Genomic DNA, 21,841 nt, shown 5'->3' with positions numbered 1-21,841 from the left:
AAACTCCGCGCACTTTCCTGTTTGCTTACCTCTACGGCTTTATAGAATAATTGGCCTTTCGCATTATATATTATATACAGTTTCTTTTGAACACACATTTTGATTTTGATACGCTTTTAATTCTGGTTTTTCTTAGGTATATAAAAAAGTAAGTATATATAAATAGTTTTGTTTGTGCACCTGACATAATGTTCTAGCATTGAGCGAACTTTCATCTTTCTAAAACCTTGATCTACGCTGTCCTTAGTCACTGTACTCTGTACTAATATTATAAATGCGAATGTTTGTTATTTGTGTATGTTTGTTACTCATTCACGTCAAAATGGCTGAAATTAGGAACAGGTGTAGATTGTGGCCTGGAATAACACATAGGACACTTTTTATCCCGTAGGATTGAGAGCGAAGCCGCTGGCAGAAGCTAGTTCTATAATAAAAAATCTGTAATATACCTGATATGGGTATTATTTATCTCTAGAGATCTTGTAATCGTTGCACTTGTTTGTTATAAGTAGACCAGCGTGTCATTGAACTGTGCAATTTTAACAATTTTGTATCAATACAATATTAAAACATCCTCAAATCGGAGCAACTTTACTAAAGATAAACTTTTAATATACATACATAATATTATGTATACCAACACAGGCATGTTGACAGTTTAATTTATTATTTATGGACATAGAAGAAATCCACAAAGGATTGTTAGTAGCGTGGGCGTACCGGTTCGATTGCCATTCGGGACCAAATATTTCTATAATAGAAACAGTTTGGTTTATTTATATGTATACAAAACATAATTATATACTTACGTTGGTTTCCGTATACATATAAAAGTAAATAAACGAAGAGATGTTTTGGAGAATTCTATAAATAGTCAAATTCAATACATTTTTATCTAAATGTCAAAGTGGGATTCGTAGAAAGATAGTAGTGATGTATGACGTCATGGCTTTCCGATTTATTCATTGAGTATTTATAAGGCAGTTGTCCCACCGGCAACGATGAACGAGTAACGAGTAGAGCTAGAACTAGAAACGAGTGAAAACGAGTGAAAACAAAAACAAACAAGTGAAGCGAGCACTCGCCGGCAGTGTGAACAGTCAGCGATCAACTATTTGTATATGCATCTCTTTTGTTTACACGGAAAGTATATCTATTGTACGTTTCTTGAGCGAGAAAATAGCCGATAGTTAGTCGTTCACTCGCCGTTGGTGGGACAACTGCCTAAGGTTATGAACTACAAAATAATGCATAAAATGATTCTACAATCAGTCTACTGATATACATGTCTCAGATTTAAAAGTTAAGTTACGTTATAGACATTTTAAAATACTGATTTTTTAACCTTATTAATTAAGTTAATAAGGTTAAAATGTCATGGGGCCCAGAAGGGCTAATACCTAATCCAGAGCTACGGACTACCTAGCGGGTTTACCGGGACTCTGGCTCGAAAAGAAGAAGTAGGAACAGGCTAGTTTTTAGTCAGTAAGAATCTGACACTCCCTCCCGCCCCGCTCAAGGTGAGAGAAGACATTTGATGATTTTTCCCCCTTAAAAAATGAAACGCTTAAGTGAGACGAGCATCAATGTAGTCCCATTTCAATGAGAAATTGAGCACCTACAGAACTTCTTCGAAGAAAGACAGGCACTCGCAAACAAACCTGAAACATCTCTGTAACCACTGTCTCACAATAAAAAAACTTTGACTTTGACTTGACTTCGCTTGCAAACAAGGATAATACGGCAAACAGAATTGAAAAAAAGGTATGTAAAATAAAAATCTTTCATAGCTAAGAAACAAGATAATGAAATAGAAAAACATCGGAGACAGACTAGTTGCAATATTGTTCTTATTTTATTTAGAAGCAACCGTGGGTTGTCTCACAAACTTACATTTTACTTGTGACAAAATAAAAAATCAACCTTACCTTCTGGGTATTGCGTTCAATTTACCATGACGGGTGACAGCGTCAAGTGTATATTAGGGTTGTCAAGGTATGTCTTGGTAGGAAATAGGTAGTACGGAACCACGCACGGTCCCAAGGAAATTGCGATGTTTTATTCTATTTGCTGAACAGTTGTCGGTCGATAGGAAATATAGTGAAGGATTTCAGAGTAGATGTAATATCAGAACGGCTTAGGGTTGTCCGTTAAATGAGATAGAATTTTCTGTAAAAATCTTATTTGTTATTTTATTCAATTGTATTTTTGTATCTTGTTTGGAGTTATTTGAACGGATGGTTAGTTGAGAGATTTTGTTTTGAACAAAGTAAGATAACGTAGTATACCTATTTCTATAATTATATCGAGTAGGCATTGAGTATTCAATAAATATGTTTGCAGATGGTACAAAATATTTTTTCATTTAGTATTGGGCAACTGTACTATCAACAGTCCTTTAATTTCGCTTGTATAACTATGGTGCAACATAATTAAATTGTACGCTATACCTACGTAGCTGTTGGACTGTTCAAATCACGCCTTGTTTTCTTGACAAAAATAATCTTACACGATAATCATTAATAAAAATAACGCTTAGGTATAAACAAAAAAATGTACCTATATATCAACAAAACAATTAACCCATTACTATTACAAAAAAAAAAACTTTATTAATCACCATCAACATCACTAAAATGTTCTTCAAACCAAGAAACTCATTTCTATTTCAAACACCCCATATGTCAACTACTTACAGTCTTAGGTATAGGTGCTCAAGTGTGTAAAGAGACAATAAGTCGACGGCCCCTACGTAAACTATCGAAACTACAAAACCTCTACTTTACAGGAGAGCGATTCTAAGTTTCGATTTAGATTTTGTTAAACATGAAATTCGTATATTCAATATTACCAGTATATCTAACGTGGAAAATATTAGTGTTTTATACTATCTACCGTAGTTTTTCATAATTATCATACTTTTTCTAATATTACACACTCGATACTTTTCTTGGTTACTTCTGGTTACTTTTTTATCGAATGTGCCAGTTTCGATAGTGTTCTATGACAAAAAATTTTAATCTACTATCGAATGTGCCCGTTTCGATACTTTTCCACGACAAGTATCTCTAGTAAACTATTGAATGTGGTACTTTCGATTGTATTCATTGTTACATTGCTCAAGTCTAGGTAACATAAGACTAGTTTCGATATGAGATACCTTCCAACTATTTATTTATGTCAAGCTTTTACTGCTATTTTTTCTGGGGAATTAGTGACAAATGAAGAAAATCAATCAAATATTGTTAAAAGCAAGCAATTTGTATTAAAAAATAAAGAACTAAAAACGTAGTAATTGCACGGTTTTGCATTAAAGTTGAATCGAACTTCTGCCGCCCTTCACTCCCACCTCTCCTGGGGCCTAACGGGACACTGGCACACACCGCGGTAGAGAAAGCGAACCTGTTTGCTTCTCTATTTGCGGAATCTTCACGTCTTGATACTGGTGGCTCTTTGCCTCCTTCTCTCCATAGAGTTTGCGAGACGAATATGTCAAAAATTCGCATCCGATAGAAGGAGGTATATAAGACGTTGCGTAATCTTGACGTGAACAAGGCCAGTGGACCCGACGGAATCTCAGCCGTGGTTTTAAAAACCTGTGCGCCTGAGACTGGTCAAGTGCCGGTTGCATGGAAGCAGGCCAACGTGCAGCCTGTGCCCAAAAAGGTAGTCGTGCCGACCCTAACAATTACCGACCAATCTCAGTCACGTCGGAACGTGTACTTAACAACAGGCTCCTGGTATACCTTGAAGGTAACGACCTCCTCAGCGATCAGCAGTATGGGTTTCGCCGCAACCGATCCACAGAAGGTCCCCTTCTTGCGTATGCCACCCACATTTGGAGCGAGGCCATCGAGAAGCACGGGGAGGCATTAGCGGTCTCTCTCGATATATCGAAGGCCTCTGACCGGGTTTGGCACGACAGCCTTATCGGCAAGCTTCCTGCATATGGACTTCCCGCTAATCTGTGCAGATGGATTGCTGACTTCCTTAGGGGTCGGTCAATCCGAGTAGTCATTGATGGCTGCTCGTCTGACCAATTTGGCATCAACGCCGGAGTCCTCAGGGGACAGTACTTTCAGCAACGCTCTTTTTGCTGCATATCAACGACGAATTTGGGTATGCAGATGACAGCACAGTTGTTGAAAGGTATGTATGTGTCCGATGCGCGGACTAGCGGAACACAGATCCAGTCTCTAAGAGAATCCATGGTCGAATGGTTGAACTCCTCCTTGAAGGCGGTCTCCGATTGGGGTGACGCCAACTTGGTCAAGTTCAATGCTACCAAAACCCAGGGGTGTCTATTCTCTGCCAAACGGAGCCAATTTCCGCTGACTCCTACTTTCCGAGATGTATCCGTTCCAATATCGGATCATTTTGAGCTTCTGGGCGTAACTCTATCGCCTACCCTAAACTTCGGCTCGTATACAAGGTGTAACAAAATACCCATATACATCAAGAAGCCCTGATGAATACAGGTTGAATAGAATCTCTAGACAAAGTTTCAGCAAAAAATATGTTTAAAAAAAATTAGTACCAAATACTTGGTATCGCATAGTTCTTGATTTCAAATCATACAAACGTGTCACAACCCTGCAGGGATCACTCGCTAATATTACGAAACATTTTTCCTGTCAATCTGATCACCTAGTACCTGTCTACCTAATTTTGATTCGCGCGTCGGCGCGATTGGAAAAAATTCATAACATGGTACCATGAAAACATGAGTTTAAAAAACCCTTCCCGTATCGTTTGTTATGTTATCTAGAAACCGTGCAATTGATATGTATACCCCTTTTTGTTACACGTTGTATAAAGTCGAAGGCGCATCTGGCTGGTAGGAAGTTGGGCATCCTCTGGAGGGTGAGACGGTATTTCACATCGGAACAGCTACTGAGCCTCTACCAAGCGCAGGTTCGGTCTTGTATGGAGTACTGTTCTCACCTTTGGGACGGCTCGGCTAAATAAATACCAGCTCGATGTGCCAGAACAAATCGAAAGGCGTGCCAAGAAGCTCATCAACGATGATGCGCTTGTGGAGGCCCGGCTTCAAAGCCTCGAACACAGGCGTAAGGTTGCAAGCCTTTCCGTTTATTACCGGATACATTTCGGAGAGTGTGCGGGGGAATTGCACAACTTGATTCCCCCTAGTCCTTTTCATCATCGAACCACAAAACAATCGGCGAGGCGTCACCGCTTCATGGTAGATATCCCACCCACTTGCACGAAGCGCTTCGCTTCAAGCTTCCTTGTGCGAACTGCTAGGGAGTGGAACTCCTTGCCGGAGTCTGTGTTTCCTGATGGGTATAACCTGGGTGTCTTCAAGGCCCAAGTGAATAGGTTGCTTATGGGCAGACGTGCTCTACCGTAGGCCGCATCATCGCTTACCATCAGGTGAGATAGCGGCCAAACGTCGACCCATCAAATGTAAAAAAAAGGTTTGATTTGTTGGACAATAAAAATCTTGGACAGATTTAGGAGATGGAACGATTTCAGAATCGTTATACAGAAAATCCCCGTCAACCGCATCAGTTTCTTTGTAAATATCATTTAAATATTTCCACTCTTCGTCGGTGAATTGACATCGCACAGGAGATGCTGAAAATCCAAGACAAACATATTATATCTATCGAAATTGTAGGACAATCTATTACTTTGCCGTAGTAAAGTATCGAAAGTGGTACATTCGATGTGTTCATAGCAGAGAAAAGTATCGAATGTGTCACTTTCGATAAATTGCTCAGTACAAATACCAAGGAATACTATCGAATGTGGTAGATTCGACAGTACAAATTTGCTCTTTTTCTAGAACAGTATCGAATCTACCACTTTCGATAGTATATTATATTTACCATGTGTATACCTCTCCTATTCATTTTGAATTAAAAGTAAAAAAAAACACTAACGTAATCCTAACCTCAAAATACACGTGCGTCCTCACTCACATTTCGGGGAACACTGACGAAACAGGCAGTTTCGTGTCTCGCTCGCGCAGCGCTGACCGCGTATATCATCGAAAACGGCAGGTTCGATGTTTTAATGTGTTCATTTTATGCAGTTACGATTCTGTTCGATTGAAAAATAGTTGTAGGTATACAATTGGAACATAATTTATATATATAATAATAGATCTTTATCTCCACATACTATTAGTGCAATAAAATGAAAATGGCTTTTTTGTAGTTTCGATAGTTTACGTAGGGGCCGTCGAAGTAACAAATATACAAAGAACACACAATAAATATTGCTAGGAGCAGCCGACAAAACCGTAATGCCGTCAAATCCCTCATTTGTCAGTTGTATGGCAACCCTACTAGGTGACATGTCATCGGGTAGGAGAGGCAGAAGTTAAAAAAAAAAAAAAATGCCGTGATTATATTAGGAAAATAATAATTAATTATGTTTAACAGCTAACTTACGAAACTGTTTGACGAGATACCTCTGGCTCAGGTTCTGACTGGTTCCAAGCCACGCAAGGGAATCATATTTATAAGCTACATTACGTGACGCATGAGGCAGCGAACGTAGCATAGCCAGTTTACTTTGGGAAAACACACTGTGCACAATAGTTAAAACAATGAAACACTTAACAAAATTTTGTTTAAACACTGTATTTGTATATTAGATAATCCGCAGAGACATAGAAAATAAACATATATAAAGATAAACAGAATAAAAATTAATGGCGCTTAGCAATCAATCATCGAAACTTTCATTGAGATGTTTTTTATAGTAGAAGCCAGCAAACGAGCAGATGTGATGTAGGTATATACCTGACGTTATGCACTCGCTGTCGTCCATTGACACCCGAAACCCCAGAGGCGTTACAAGTGCGTTATCGGCCTTTTGGGGGCTAGGAATTTAAGGGTTGTTGGGAAATCGAGGATTAGGCAGATTGGTATGGGTTGTAATTGGCCCTCCAGTAACCTCACTCACACAACGAAACACAACGCAAGCGTTGTTTCACGTCGGTTTTCTGTAAGGCCGCGGTATCACTCCGGTCGAGCCGGCCCATTCGTGCCGAAGCATGGCTCTCCACATTTGAGATATTCGCATCACTGATTCCGACACCGATAGTTGGCCTTCTATACTCTGCTATTACGTGGTAAAGTAGGGAGGATTTGTGATGTCACGACATACTACTTACTTTATTTTCGGGGAGTACTTCGTGCGTATAAATTGCATATGAAGTATATCTACCATCACACGGGGACCGTTCTATGTCTTCGCCGAATTAGTTTCGACTTTGATTGTTTTGGTTTTGGGTTTCAATTTCAATGATTTTTTTTTATTAATAGTATGCATAGTTGATGTGTCAATTATAATGTTATTTAAATTGATTTTGTTACGTTGGCATTGTAAAATAGTTAAAAAAGCGTAGGTAGAAGGTTTCTTTTTGTGTGGCATTGCTATTATTATCAAACTTTTAACTTGCTCGGCTTCATAATGACTCTGAACTACATAGTACATTTCAAATGTCTAGCAAATACAAGGAGGAGATGTCATAACTGAATTTCCCTTCAACGTAATGCGCGACGCTGCAGGACGTTACAAACCACACCTCTCTCTATTTTCCCATACTTTAAAAATATTGCTAAATGTCCATATTTTAATCTGCCACTTTCTGCGCGGTCATTACCTATTTACACCTCTTTACTTATATTATCATTGGGCAGGGCTTCTTGGTTTAGACAAGATATACCTGAGATAACACATGCTAAAAGACTTCTGCTTTCACAGAGAAAAACAAACCAGAAAATTTTCTATAAACTATAACTTCATTCCACATTTGCACTCACAACCTCAAACCAGCAGTCACAAACATTAAATTAAATAAAAAATAAAACAAACTCTCCTACTGGCCCATTTGGAGTCCACACTACGTCCGTCTATAAGTCATAAGTAAATTACTACACAATTAAGTTGGGCGCGCCAAAACCACTTGGCACCGTCAAAACGTTACAAAATAGGGAATGCAAATGTAACGAGAGAAACGTCACGGCCCATAATAGCATAAATAACGATGTAATTCATATTTTGTTGCTGCACTCTCAACTTTAAGGCGTTTTTAAGAATATTTCTTAAATTTATTAGTAGGTAAATGTTTATAATAGGGTAGATGACAAATGTTTATTTTAATGCCCGTCTTGTAGATGGTTTTGAAATATTAGACACGTGTATACTCGTAAGTGACGGACTAAATAGATTTTTAATTTTCATACCCTGTCATCATGCCTATCGCAAATCGGTTCAATCGTTCTCGAGGTTTAGCGAGACTAACGAACAGCAATTGATTTTTATATGTATAGACATAACTATGAACTATGTTACTTTCTTCGTTTACACCATTGAACAATGAAAGGTAGACGTCATTACCCAAAAAACTTTGTCCCTTTACCAGCAACAAAAACAAGATGCAAAGCAATTTTCCCACGAACTCCTAACCTCCATCCCAACAATATTGCAGAGCAAATATCCGAACAAACAAAATTACAGAACCTAATTCATCCAAATAATACAACGTCCTCCGAATGGCCGTAACAGAGAAATATTCTAGAAAGCGTCAAATTAACGTAATAGTCTGAGAACAATTATTCTGTTCATGGTCTCAATTCGAGATGTATAATTTTGTTTACGTACTAATTAAGGTAAAATGTCTGGGGAGGAATGTCTTCACCTCCTACAATTACTCTGACGTTTGTAATTTACTTTTGCACTGCATTTCAAGGAGGTCGTTCTAGAATGTTTGTTATGTCGTCCCAATTTTTTGCTCATGTAGAAATGAGAGTGTTTTGTCTTTTCCTTTTCTTAGGACTTCTTTACACATAAATTGGGTTCTAGGTCTTAATCAGACGTGCCCTAGAATTTTGTATTTTGTGTCTTTAGAAATATAGTTAGATTTACGGACATTAAGTCTCTTCGTCAAATGGTGGGATCTCATTGAATGGTTATTGTTAAATACTCAAGGACATTAATCATAGTTTACTTATTTGAAGTCAAAATCCTAGAGTTGGGCCAAACTTTCACCACTTCGGATTTTCACTCAATTCAATGATACTTACAAAAGCTTCCAAAAAATTTGATTCACCATCCAGTATCGTAAAAACAGGAGATATAAATTCATCCAATGGGGTTGTCGCATAAAATGTATTATCGGGGATGAAGCCAGACCTCCGATTTCATTTCATGATATTAAGTGGACCATTTTTATAGGCCATAAAACTTTCTTTTGAATACGTGGCTCCGAGGATATGATGTGGAGTTTTGAATTAGATGTGTAGCTGCGCATCGTAATTTTCTTTAGGCTATTCTTCTTTAAAGGTTGAAGGTAATTTGTCTAAAGGATTACTTATCTAGGAAAACTGATTCATGGGAGATTGTGGAGCATAATTTTATTTTCTCTTTATACTTAGGATAAACTGATGAGTGGGATTAATTGGAGTAGTTATATTTAAAGGCTACTATAATCTACTGGCAAAAAGATATTGTGTTCTTGATAGAGGGTTAGCAGGCAAATGGGTCGTCTGATTACAAGTAACAGACGCTCGATATTTCCAGTACGCTTGATAGTGCTCTAGCATGGTCGATAGTGTTCAATCATGCTTTAATCGGCGTTGTCCATGATAATATATGTTGTTTCTAATTAAAAAAGTGTGTGCATCCAATCAGAAGACCAATTCAAAAACCCAAACGATGTCCATAAACAAACCCAAGCTGCAATTTGCGCGAACCCAAACAATCTATGTATATCTAAGTATTCAAGTTTTCTCCCATCGCAGATCGCAGAGTTTCGTCCAAATCAATTTATTTAATTTAACAAGACCGTTTACTGAGCTCGTAATCAAATATTTTTGGCGGAGAACTTTTAGAAACAATTCAAGTTCGAACGTGGAAGTCGAAATTTCCGTTGCTCCTTCGTTTGGACGGACGATAAATTTATTTTGAAACTTTTCTGTTTAGTGTATTCGTTGCAAGTCAATATATTTGAACGGTGACTGAACTATCCGTAGTTTTGCATCGTCCGTAGTGATTTAACAATCTTTTGGAATTCTTGAAGTTTTCTGTTGAATTTTGTGGATTGTTTTTGCTGTGTATTTTTATCGTTCGTCGGGTTATTCACTGACTGGACGGTTTTGAATGTTCCTTCATATCGTTGATTTGATTTCATATCTTGGTGGAGAAAATAAGTTTTGGTATTTTAATTTTCGTGACTACATCTACTGCCCCCCTTCTCAATCCCCGATTCCCCAACAACCTTTAAATTCCTAAAGTTTTAAGTGTCCATGGGCGGCGGCGATTGCTTACCATTAGGTGATACGTCAGCTCGTTTACCGGCTTATTCCACAAAACAAAAACCAACTACATACTTCGAACAATCACTAAATTCATGTAAGTCATTAATTTTGGTAATACTCTGCAAAATTGCTTTTACACATTGTTAAAAAAATTGCATGCATACGTTAGCACTATGACTAGTAGTTTTAATGTTGTATTGATTGTTACTCACTTAAACTTGGACACTTAAATAAAAATATGTCTACCACACTCCTTCACCATATAACTCAATCGTTTCCAATTGGATAGGTATAAAAGTGTCAAAAACTCGTATTTTACCTCCACATTGGGTATCGTGCAAGTTTCTGGTAGAAGTAACTGAACGATTTCTTTTGTAGCCAACTTGTGCATTCCAGTTGGGTGCAGTAAAGGCTGTATTGCAAGACAAATTGTGAGTCCGGTACTATACGTAGCGGGGAACTCGTGTTACGGATGGAGTATTCGAAGTTTGTTGATATTTTTAGTATTTCTTTAGTAATGGCTGACAAGTAACACATTTCTATAGTAATTTTGATGTCAGAAATAAAGAATTCTGAAAAAGTTTTCTATTAGTTAAATGGTTTCAATAATAAAAATGTTATAGCACTTACTTGTTACTTTAGTCTAGAACTAACAAGTAAATAACGAAAATATTGTGATAATAACTGATGAAAGCAACTAGGTATTGGAACTGTGTGTGAACACTGGTTTGTAATAGCAAAACCTACCATACATCAACCTCCTCCAACCATTGCATCATATTGTAGCCAGACTAATTCAAGTACTATTTATTATTAATTATAACTTCATAACGAAAATATTGCGACGCGCTGCACGCACGGGTCTGGTCCTGGTCGGGCGACGAGCTACCCTTGCTCGTCGTCCTACGTTGCCGCGTTTACGTCCGCAAATTACGTGCTACGTTGCCACCATGATTATTCGTTTTGTTTAAGCACTTGGACATTTGAATGAAAAAAAAATCTACCACACTCCTTTAGCACATAACTCAATCGTTTCCAATTGGATAGGTATAAAAGTGTCAAAAACTCGTATTTTACCTCCACATTGGGTATCGTGCAAGTTTCTGGTAGAAGTAACTGAACGATTTCTTTTGTAGCCAACTTGTGCATTCCAGTTGGGTGCAGTAAAGGCTGTATTGCAAGACAAATTGTGAGTCCGGTACTATACGTAGCGGGGAACTCGTGTTACGGATGGAGTATTTGAAGTTTGTTGAGATTTTTAAGTATTTCTTTAGTAATGGTTGAAATATTGGATGACAAGTAATAGATTTTAATGGTAATTTTGATGTCAAAAATAATGAATTCCGAAAAAGTTTTCTATTGGTGAAATAGTTTCAATTATAAAAAATCACAATCAATAATAGGTAGCATTTAGTCTAGAACTGAAACGGTTAGACTAACAAGTAAATAAAGAAAATATGGTAAATATGATAATAACTGTGAAAATAACTTTACCGGTGTAAATTAAGTAATTTGTGAACACTGGTTTGTAACAGCAATACACCTACCATACATCAACCTCCTCCAACCATTGCATCATATTGTAGCCAGATTAATCAAAGTATTATTAATTTTGACTGCACGGTTGGTGCGGTGGCTGGGCAACCGGCTGCTGCGCAACGTGTGGTAGGTTCGATTCCCGCATGGAGCAACTCTTTTTGTCCGTTGTCTGTTGTCTGAGTGTCATGTGTATGTGAAATTGTATATTTGTAAACTCACGATATAGGAGGAAAAATCCTAGTACGCGACAACGTTTAAAAAAGTACCTGCACTGACAATAATGAGAGTGCCAACTCTCTCATCTCGGACACTGCAATTTATGTGAGATCTTTTGTAAAGGTTTCGTGTTCATACTCGAAGCTCGGTTATGATTCCTCTTATTTCTTACTTTTCCCTTCTTATCGTCAGCAATGAGGTCGTGTTTAGAAATAGGCATAGCTTTTCTAATTACTTGTAGTCAGTTCTTGAAGGTTGCTTGGTATTTTCCAGAAGAAACCTTGTAATTCGATGTTAAAGGGAATTCGGATTGTCTTAGTCTAAGGGCTCTATTTTACTGGGACACCATGGCAGTGCAACCATATGCGTAACACCATACAGACACCGAGTCGCTACACCACACTGTAACTGTTTCAAAATGGACTTCGAAGAGATAGCACTGGTGGCCAGTCTGGCGGTTCAGTGAGTGACTCCCATATAGCTACAGCTATAGTAGTGTAATGTACCAGTGCAGGATTTCGCGTGCAGGTAGATTTTTTTTATAATTGTGGAACACCAGCCGGTAACCCCGTAGACACTTGAAGCACCAGAGGCATTACCAGTGCGTTGCCGCCATTTGGAGATTAGGAATTTAAGGGTGGTTGGGGTAATTTTTGGTTTTCGGTGAAATGTTAGGATGTAGGCATCCCCTAAGAAATGATTTTGATAAATTCAACCCCCAGAGGATATAATAGGGGATGAAAGTTTTCTATGCATAAAGTTAATTATGACGTAGGCATCCCCTAAGAAAGAATTTTGATAAATTCCATTAATAATAATACTTTTTAACGCGAGTGAAGCCACAGCAAAAGCTAGCTTTATTATAATAATATGTATAAATTCTCATTACCATTTTCTTCTGCCATGAAATGTATGCCATTGAGAAGATATAGGTCATTATTTAAATACAAAAGTAAATTGTTTCACGCAAAATGAATTTGATATTATATTTGTATTTCGTTGAATATGTATTTATGAATATTAAGCAAAGTGCTCCGGCTACGAGAATCAATATTTTAACAATTTTATTTGTATTGATGACAAATGGAATGATTTGGTTGCGTGAGCAGGATAAAATATTATTATGTTGAACGTTATTGCTGTAGCGTTGGCCGAGTAATTATTTTTATGGAATAGGGGGCAAACGAGTAGATGTTTCACCTGATGGTAAACGATCAGCGCCAGCTATGGATACCCGTAACATCAGAGGAGTCACAGGTGCTATTGCTGGCCTTTTAAAATGTAATACACTCTTTTCTAAATGGTTTGAAGGCCGTATCGGTTTAGAGTTTAACGGTCATTGGGGGATCGGGGACTGGGAACATTGGGAAGGGGGTAATTGGGCCTCTGGTAACCTCACTCACACAACTCAAGCGTTGTTTCACGTCGGTTTCTCTGTGATTTGTCAATCAAATCATGTGGTTATACAAAATGTTATATAATATTAAATAATATTAAATATTATTAAGTTTTTAAAGTTATTATTTCTTTATTTAAAGGTACAGGGTAAGTCTTATAATCTAACGCGATGTCAAAAAAACTATACATACGAGTATATAGTTTGACATAATTCGATTTTAATATTTTGTTTTATTATAATATTCTGTTTGCATTTATAATTAATACAACGTATCCATAGAATACAACAGACAATGTATTTTTATGGCTTTCATTTGTAATATCTACATTGTTTCATTATAGTATTCAATGGTAAGGTTTCGTTTGGCTATTGATTTTATTTAAATTAAACACAGAATTCGGAGAACAGTCTCAATTAGAATAAATAGAACACAGAATAAATGAGAAACATAAAAAATTAAAGACAAATGTGAAATGTGATTGATATCAGTATTCAGTCCATATTTATTTTTACAAAGAGTTGTCATACAGTGAACGTACGAGCATTACTTTTTTTTTGAAGGGGGAAAATCATCTTATGGGTTCTCCTGTCTTGGGCGAGATGAGAGAAAAGTATCAGACTCTTAGTGACTAAAAACTAATAATAGCCAACGTGATTGAAACCGATCGTATTTCTTTTTTATTTTATAAGTATGCTACTAAATTCTACTAAAATTAAACTATTCTGCAAACAAAGACATAATCACAATATAAACCTATGTAATACGTATATTATCTTCATAACATCTTCAAACACCAACATAGCCTTCAAGACTCCGGATAAACAGAGGCGACAGTAAGTCTTGTATGTTATTACAAGACGTAAGCCGCGGCAAATCCTCTTAAATTAAATTTTAAGCTAGATAAATCTGATACCATTAAAATATTCCAATTTACTTCATTATGTTCTAAGATCCGTTCGTAGATCTTTAAGTGACAATGTCAGGTTTGCTTTTGGTATTCAGATGATTGGAGGTACTTTGGTAGGGGTAATTGGCTTTTAAGGGGTGGGAGTGTCTAAAAAATACTCTCTAAGGGTTTATTTTAACTAAGAGATTGGTAGGGAAATGTAAATTCGAATGGAGAAGAACGAGCAAGAAACTCCATCGTTACTCTTTTAAAAGAAGTTTTTTACAATTTCTCTGATACACTATTTATCTATTGTATATATATGTAGGAACAATGTATCCGAGGTATGTTTCTTTAAAGTACAATTTGTCTCAAGGATTTGTATAACTTTCGTGAGACATACTAAATTAATAATTATGTTTTTCGGCTTAATCACGTAATTATTTGACGAAGAACTCGACTAGTTTCAAGCCATGCTAGAGGCTTATTTTAATGAGCCGCATTCCGCGTCACACGACGCAGCTCTAAAACCCATCAGACCACCACAGATGCGGCCTAGTAGGGCTGATGCCGACCCGGAGCTGCGGACTGCCTAGCGAGTTACCGGGGCTCCGGCTCGAAAAATAGAAGTAGGAACGGAGTGGTTTTTAGGCAGTAAGACACTTCCACTCGCCGCACCTAAAGCGGGATAAGACATTGCAAAATGTTCTCTTCTAAAAAAAACAACCATGCATTCTCATTAAAATTACCGTCTATCAAAATAACCAGGATAAAACTATTCTAGTAGCTTCATAGTAGTAAATTCAACTACAACTACGACCAGTCACTGAGCGTTCTAACTAAAAACTTAGCGACCTCGTCCCAACGAACTACAATTAAATTCCTTAATTAATAGCTTGATCTCTTGAATATGTAAAACTCGGTGCTAAAATGGACCTTATCTCTCTTTTACAAAGTTCAAAAAACATTTTTCATTAAACTAAATGCTTTGTTCTAACTATGTTAAACGGGATGTTGGTTCGTTGGACTAAGTATTGTTAGGATATTAGAGATGCTCCGTCGCCTTCAATAACCCACGATAGTCCACTACTAGACTATAAGACTCTTCTTGGCAAGCAGACATCTTAAAAGATATGTGGGGGAATTGCACATCTTGATTCCCTCTAGTCCTTTCCATCATCGAACCACAAGACAATCGGCGAAGCGCCACCACCATGGTACATGTGCCACACCCTCGCAACAAGCGCTTCGGTTCAATCTACCTTATGCGAACTGCTAGGGAGTGGAATTCTTGGTGGTTTTTGACGTGTATAACCTGGGTATCTTCAAAGCCCGAGTGAATAGGTTGCTCATGGGCAGACGTACTCAATCGTAGGCCACATCATCACTTACCACCAGGCGAGATAGCGGCCAAACGTCGTCCCATCAAATCTTTATATATATAATTCTTCTGTACGTGTGTATGTCACTGAACTCCTCTTAAACGACTAGACCGATTTTGATGAAACTTTTTGTGTGTGTTCAAGAGGATCTGAGAATGGTTTAGATTCACAATTTTGTCCGCTGGACAAAGTTTTTTTAATTAATCAGACGTGTAGACAGGACAACGTCTGTCGGGTCCGCTAGTATGTATATAAAAAAATAGACACTTCTTGAGTAGGTAGTTGCTTAGACGACTGATACCTACGATACCCGCGGCAAAAGTAGGGCTGGTGACAAAATGTATTCAATTATTTGTTCCATCAGGGACTAAACAGCGACGCCATGCTCCCTTTTCAAAGAATAAAACTCATAGTGTTATGTAAATTCAAAATGAAAGGCAAGGCTCACAATCAGAAACCTGTTCCGACGTAATTTGGAAACAATGACTGATGTTTGAGGACTTACAAAGTTCGTCGCTTACTGAAGCTGAAGTTACTGTTTCAGGGAAAACAGATCTAGGCCAAGAGTCCTTCTAAATGCTTCGAGTGTTTACTGATTCTCTCACAAATATGTTGCTAATGCCGCTGTGTTGTGACGTAAATTGAGATTTTAGTTTAGGAGGTGGAGATAGTTTTTTGTTGACTGTCTAATATTTATTTTCATGTTTAGATGTTAAAGTAAAATTTATTTATTTAAATTAAAACATGAAAATTTTGTAAAATACTGAAAGAAAATAAGGGCTGTCTTTTGTTATTGTCTTGTTGATGCCCGAAACTTTGCGTCATTTTCTAAAAAAAGGTAGCCTATGATACTCATATATGGTGAAAAGTGGGTGTACATTGTATAGCGGCATCACGTGCCGTAATGTGCACCTCTGTCTACTCCTTCGGGGATAAAAGGCGTGATGTTACTTCAAAGGGAATCCTTTAATATCACTCCATAGCTTCTTTACTATGTACAGACACAAAAATCATAACACAGACACGCCCTTTATAATAGAACGCGTATCTGTTTAACTTCTAGTACAGTTTTAAACTCTGAGATATTTCTTAGAAGTTTATTAATTAAAACTTATAAAATAATAATATTGTAACCTACTTTTGTTTGCTCCATATTACTATTGTCAGTCAAAATATATAATAAAATTAATATCAAATCTACTCTTATAAATAAAATTGGAGTGTCTGTTTGTAATATTGAAATGATCACTTTTTACTACATGCATTTGAATATACATATACGATACATACACCAGAATTATATGGAAACCATTTTTTTCTGTCTGTCTTCTTGTTCTGGGTCATCTGTGAAATACCAGGACCGATTTTAACGATACAGCAGGTAGCTAATGTACTACGTAGTAAACTTAGGCTTCTTTAATCATGATTCTACGCTGACGAAGTCGCGGACAACAGCTAGTTTAAAATAAATTCTGATTTAACATTATAACAAGGGAACTCATTAAAATAACAGTTGAGTTGCCGAAAGTTAATGCTTCGTGTTCACTAGGCATCAATTTGACGGGCAATATGTTTGACAGTATCGCGCAATATCGCGCAACATAACACGCAACATTTTATTTGTGACAGTGTAACATGCAGACGAGCATAAAATGTTGTATAAGTCATGGTGGCTCGGTGGTTTAAGACGCCCTTTTCTCATGCATGAGAGTGTGGGTTTAAAACCTACCAACGGCAAGTACTAATGTGACTTTTTCTCTCCTACTCTCCCACTCTGCGTGTGAGAAGAGACCTTTGTCCAGCAGTGGCCACTTATAGGCTGATAAAATCTTGTAGAATGAAAACGTTACAAACGTCGTAACGACGTATAAATAGGTAACAAGTAAATCAATGATCTAGTTTCTCTAACAACATGGCGACAATATGTTGCAAGGAAATCACCCCTAACACCTATTTAGGCAACACGTACCACGCCAAATGTTGCCTAGTCTACACGAGATTTTACATCATCACATTCGTAAAATAAAATAAATTCAAAACAAAATTTCAATCATCCAAATGAATTATATTAAAACAATGGGGCAACAAACATTTTGCAAAGTTGTTTAATGAAGAAAGCCAGGCTAAGAAAGTTACGTGAAACTTCAGGTATTATTTAATACGAGTATTTTGTTTCCAACCACGTTTCTTTGATATACGGGTTTATAACTTGTAAGACTTGTGTTTCGGGACTCGCTTTGAAGCCAGTTTCATCTCTGTATGAAGAAGAAAGTCTACAACGAAGTCTTACATAACGTTAGTATTGTTTACTATTACATACATTACAACTTCTTTCTTCTCCTCTAATAATATGTCTTCTGATTTATTTCGTTGCTAGGTTGAAGATAGATTTATGTCTCTTGGGATGCGCCGGTTTTCACTGTTCCGATGATTTCATGGTTGTATCTATTGTACATCCTGGCTTACAGCTGATTAGGGGGATTATTGCGGGCTTGTCCCATTAAAAAATACATAACAACTGTCATAAGTATTTTTGTAACTACCGATTCGACATATTCCAGAATCTGGGCTATTAATGATAATTTTAATTAGAAAATTCTATCAGCACTTTTTGCCCACAATGCTTCTGGCTTATCCGCTTCGACAAATCATTTTCAAAGACCACAGTCTTAGTTTTGAAACTCTCTCTAAGGACTTGTCAAACAATCATACTCAAAATTATAAAAAAGAAAACATTCCAAAATTAATTAAATGTAATAAACGAATATAGTACAAACAATACCTTCTGAAATCCGGTTACCGCTGTGGCCAGATACCCTTTCGGTAACCGGAGAAAGAAAGAGCTCGGTGTTTATACAGGATTCTCGGTGTAGATTACACTGCAGTATAAATAAAATAAAAACTTCTTGGGTACATATCTGTCGGCCACATTGTTTATTCGGGTCCGTAATATTCTGTTCGCTGTAATTTGTCATGGAAGCTTGTCACCGGGCTTGTGTGTCAGCAATGCAGAGGTTAGGAATGACACGTACTTGCGACTTTTAGTAGAGAGTGGAGAATTTGCGACTGTATTTCAATTTGGTGACATATTTTACTCTTTGGATGAGATTGGTGAACATGACCTTACAGCAGTACCTAATAATGAAATGAGAAATCTCAATCTATGATTGATTGTTCACTAATGAAATGATATCACAGCCTCACACTACGGACAAAGTAACAGGCTCCGGCTCAAAGCAGGAGAAGGTATGCGGTGGAGATTAGTCAGTAAGTCTGATAGTATAAGGCAGGAAAATCCAAGAATGATTTTACCTCTACAAAAAAAAAGCCTAACAGTTAACAGATATGATAAGCGTAAGCATTGTGCTTGACATTGTGAGATTACTGAAGTAAAATTAAAAGGCCGACAACGGCCATATGCGGTATTGAGCTTTGGCTTATTTGTTTTCTATACTAAAAAGAACTACAGATTTTCTACAGTCGCACACTTACTGACCAATAAAAAAGTCGCAACATTGACGCTCAAAATTCTTTACAACTGGTATTTCTAAGTGTCCCAGTTTAAAACAACTAAAACGTTCGACTGCGATGAAAATAGCATATCTTTTAACTCTGGACAAGGTTTATACTGTTGACAGTGCTCCCAATGTTCGACAGTATAATAAAATGAGTTTTTTGACTGCTGACGAATGTCCTGGTGTAAACAAAAACGTCAGTATATTTTTCCCTGTCGAGTTGACACGTTATTTAGGTAAAGGCGAATTGTATACTATATACATATAGCACGGTTTTCATATGTGACATTGTGGCCAGAGATTGGTGTTTTATAGTGGTTGGATTTGTGGAAGAAATTTTTGTATTATTATTTTGGTATCACATTATTTGTGTTTTCATTTAATGGTAGATCTAAATACTTTATATTTTATTTTTAAACGGGTTTATTTAGCTTGTTGAAACTGTTCTTTGTCGCATAGTCGACAATGTCGCGGCAATGTCGTCCGACGTCGAGCCATATCGTCGGACATCGCTCGATGTCTCTGGGGGTAAATGTCGCTCGACAAATGTTCCTAGTGGGGTCGAAGCTTTAGCTTGTTGAGGCACAAACCTTACTTTAGAAGTCTTTGGGATAGAGAGTAACGAAGGGAAGGGAAAATTGGATCAGATCTTTTTGGAAACAGATTGTACCGCTTACATTCGATAGGATTGTAGGTTTATAATACTTTGCTTCGTTTGACATTGATACGAGTACTTAGATGACATATTCCTTTGTGATCTCACGCTAACGTCACACTGTTGAAATATACAGCAAAGTTTTACAACGCCATTTCAAAAAACCACCAAAAACCGTTTAATATCAAGCAACAAAAATACCAGTATTTAGTAGCTCAAAAGCTGAACCCGATTCAAAGTTGCCCCGTCATTTCTATGAGCGCAAAATGGCGGACGTTCAACTGAATTCCATGGCTAAACATAAAGTCGTATTCTAATTACCTGAGAAGGACTACAGGAACATACTTCCGAAACCAACCAACTGACCGCACGATGTAAAGCATTCACGTAAATTGAACCGGTAATTACCACTTTCGCAAACAGGATGGAGCCAGTTCAATCCGGTTTCTGTAAACGCTAGTCTAATAGACGGATCTGTTTTTGTACGTTTCGAGCTTAATTTTAGTGAACATTTCGGTCATTTGGGTTAATTAGGGGAGTTTGGTGATTGTGTTAATTGTTTTTATTTTTAGTATTGGTTTCGATTATGTGGGAAATTCAATTAACTGGGTGGTGTAATAGGGTTCAAATTTGAAATTCAGCTGTGGCAGTAGAGTAGGCCCATACTCTATTGCAATGTAATTGTGTTATTATTATTCTTTCTAAGTCTGTGTGCTCCATCTTCCGCCACATCTTCGCTTCGCCGTCCTGGCAATAAGCGGTTGGCGGTCAAACGCAAACATATCAATGCTAAAAAAAAATGATTCGTAGTTATACAAGGACATGCGAATGACTCGTAAGTGGCTTTGTACATTGTATTTGATTCGCCAATAAATGTATACAAGGCGCAAAATCCACGAACAAATCAAAGCACTTTAACAAAAAACTACGAGTATTGCAAGAAGACAATAAAGTGTCGTGAATTTTCTATATAACCATTAATATCGTACTTTGTGTGGGTGTCGTCTATAGAAAACAATATGGCGTCAACAAAGGTCGAACACAAAGAAGTTAGGAATAAATACTCATCTAAAATGTAGCGGATAACATTTTTTATCGTCGAAAAAAGAGCCACCTTTGACGCAAACGGTCGATAGTTCCAATATGTCACCGTGTTTACGCGTCGCGTACAAAAGCGATTTCGTGCTCGACTGTACGGCCGCGGCTTGTCACTTTTGCACGCCATTGTACGGCACTTGTCAGTCATTGTTCACGGATCGACTTATGTTGAAATTATAACCGTTTGCAGCTAAATGCTGGGCGGTTTTCTTTTGTTTTTTTGTTGTTCTTTGTTGTTTTGGCGTTGCTCTGTGATGTAAACCTTTTCCCTGAAGATTAAAGATACACAATACTTTGTTGGAATATAATAAATCTCATGGCTAGATAAAGTCTATCTAGTTAAGTACACCCAAAACACCAGAGGTGTTACAAGTCCGTTGCCGGCCTTTTGGGAGTTACGAATTTAAGGGTTGTTGGGGAATCGGGGATTGGGAAGATTGGGAAAGGGAGAATTGGGCCACCGGTAACTTCACTTACACAACGAAATACAACGCAAACGTTGTTTCACGTCGGTTTTCTGTAAGGCCGTGGTATCACTCCGGTCGAACCGGCCCATTCGTGCCAAAGCATGGCTCTCCCACACTTACTTACATAAGCAGTTACCTACTATACAAATCCCATTCGAGATAGGCCGGTGAGAATGCGTATATATGGTGCTATATGCGTATACATGGTGTTATTGATGAACGCGCTTGTTTACGATGAGAAGACTTATAGATTGCATTATTACTGACGCTACCCTGTCGAGCACTATACAGTATTAACTATAGGATTGTTATACAGGTTGTTTGGAAAATAGATATGAGATGTATTTTTGCTAATAGTTATTTCGGGTAAAGGTACTTATATGATACT

This window comes from Spodoptera frugiperda, chromosome 14 (assembly GCF_023101765.2).
Source record: "Spodoptera frugiperda isolate SF20-4 chromosome 14, AGI-APGP_CSIRO_Sfru_2.0, whole genome shotgun sequence".
In the NCBI taxonomy this organism is placed as follows: Eukaryota; Metazoa; Arthropoda; class Insecta; order Lepidoptera; family Noctuidae; genus Spodoptera; species Spodoptera frugiperda.
The sequence above is the reverse complement of the archived record's forward strand: the minus strand, read 5'-3'. Positions refer to the sequence as shown.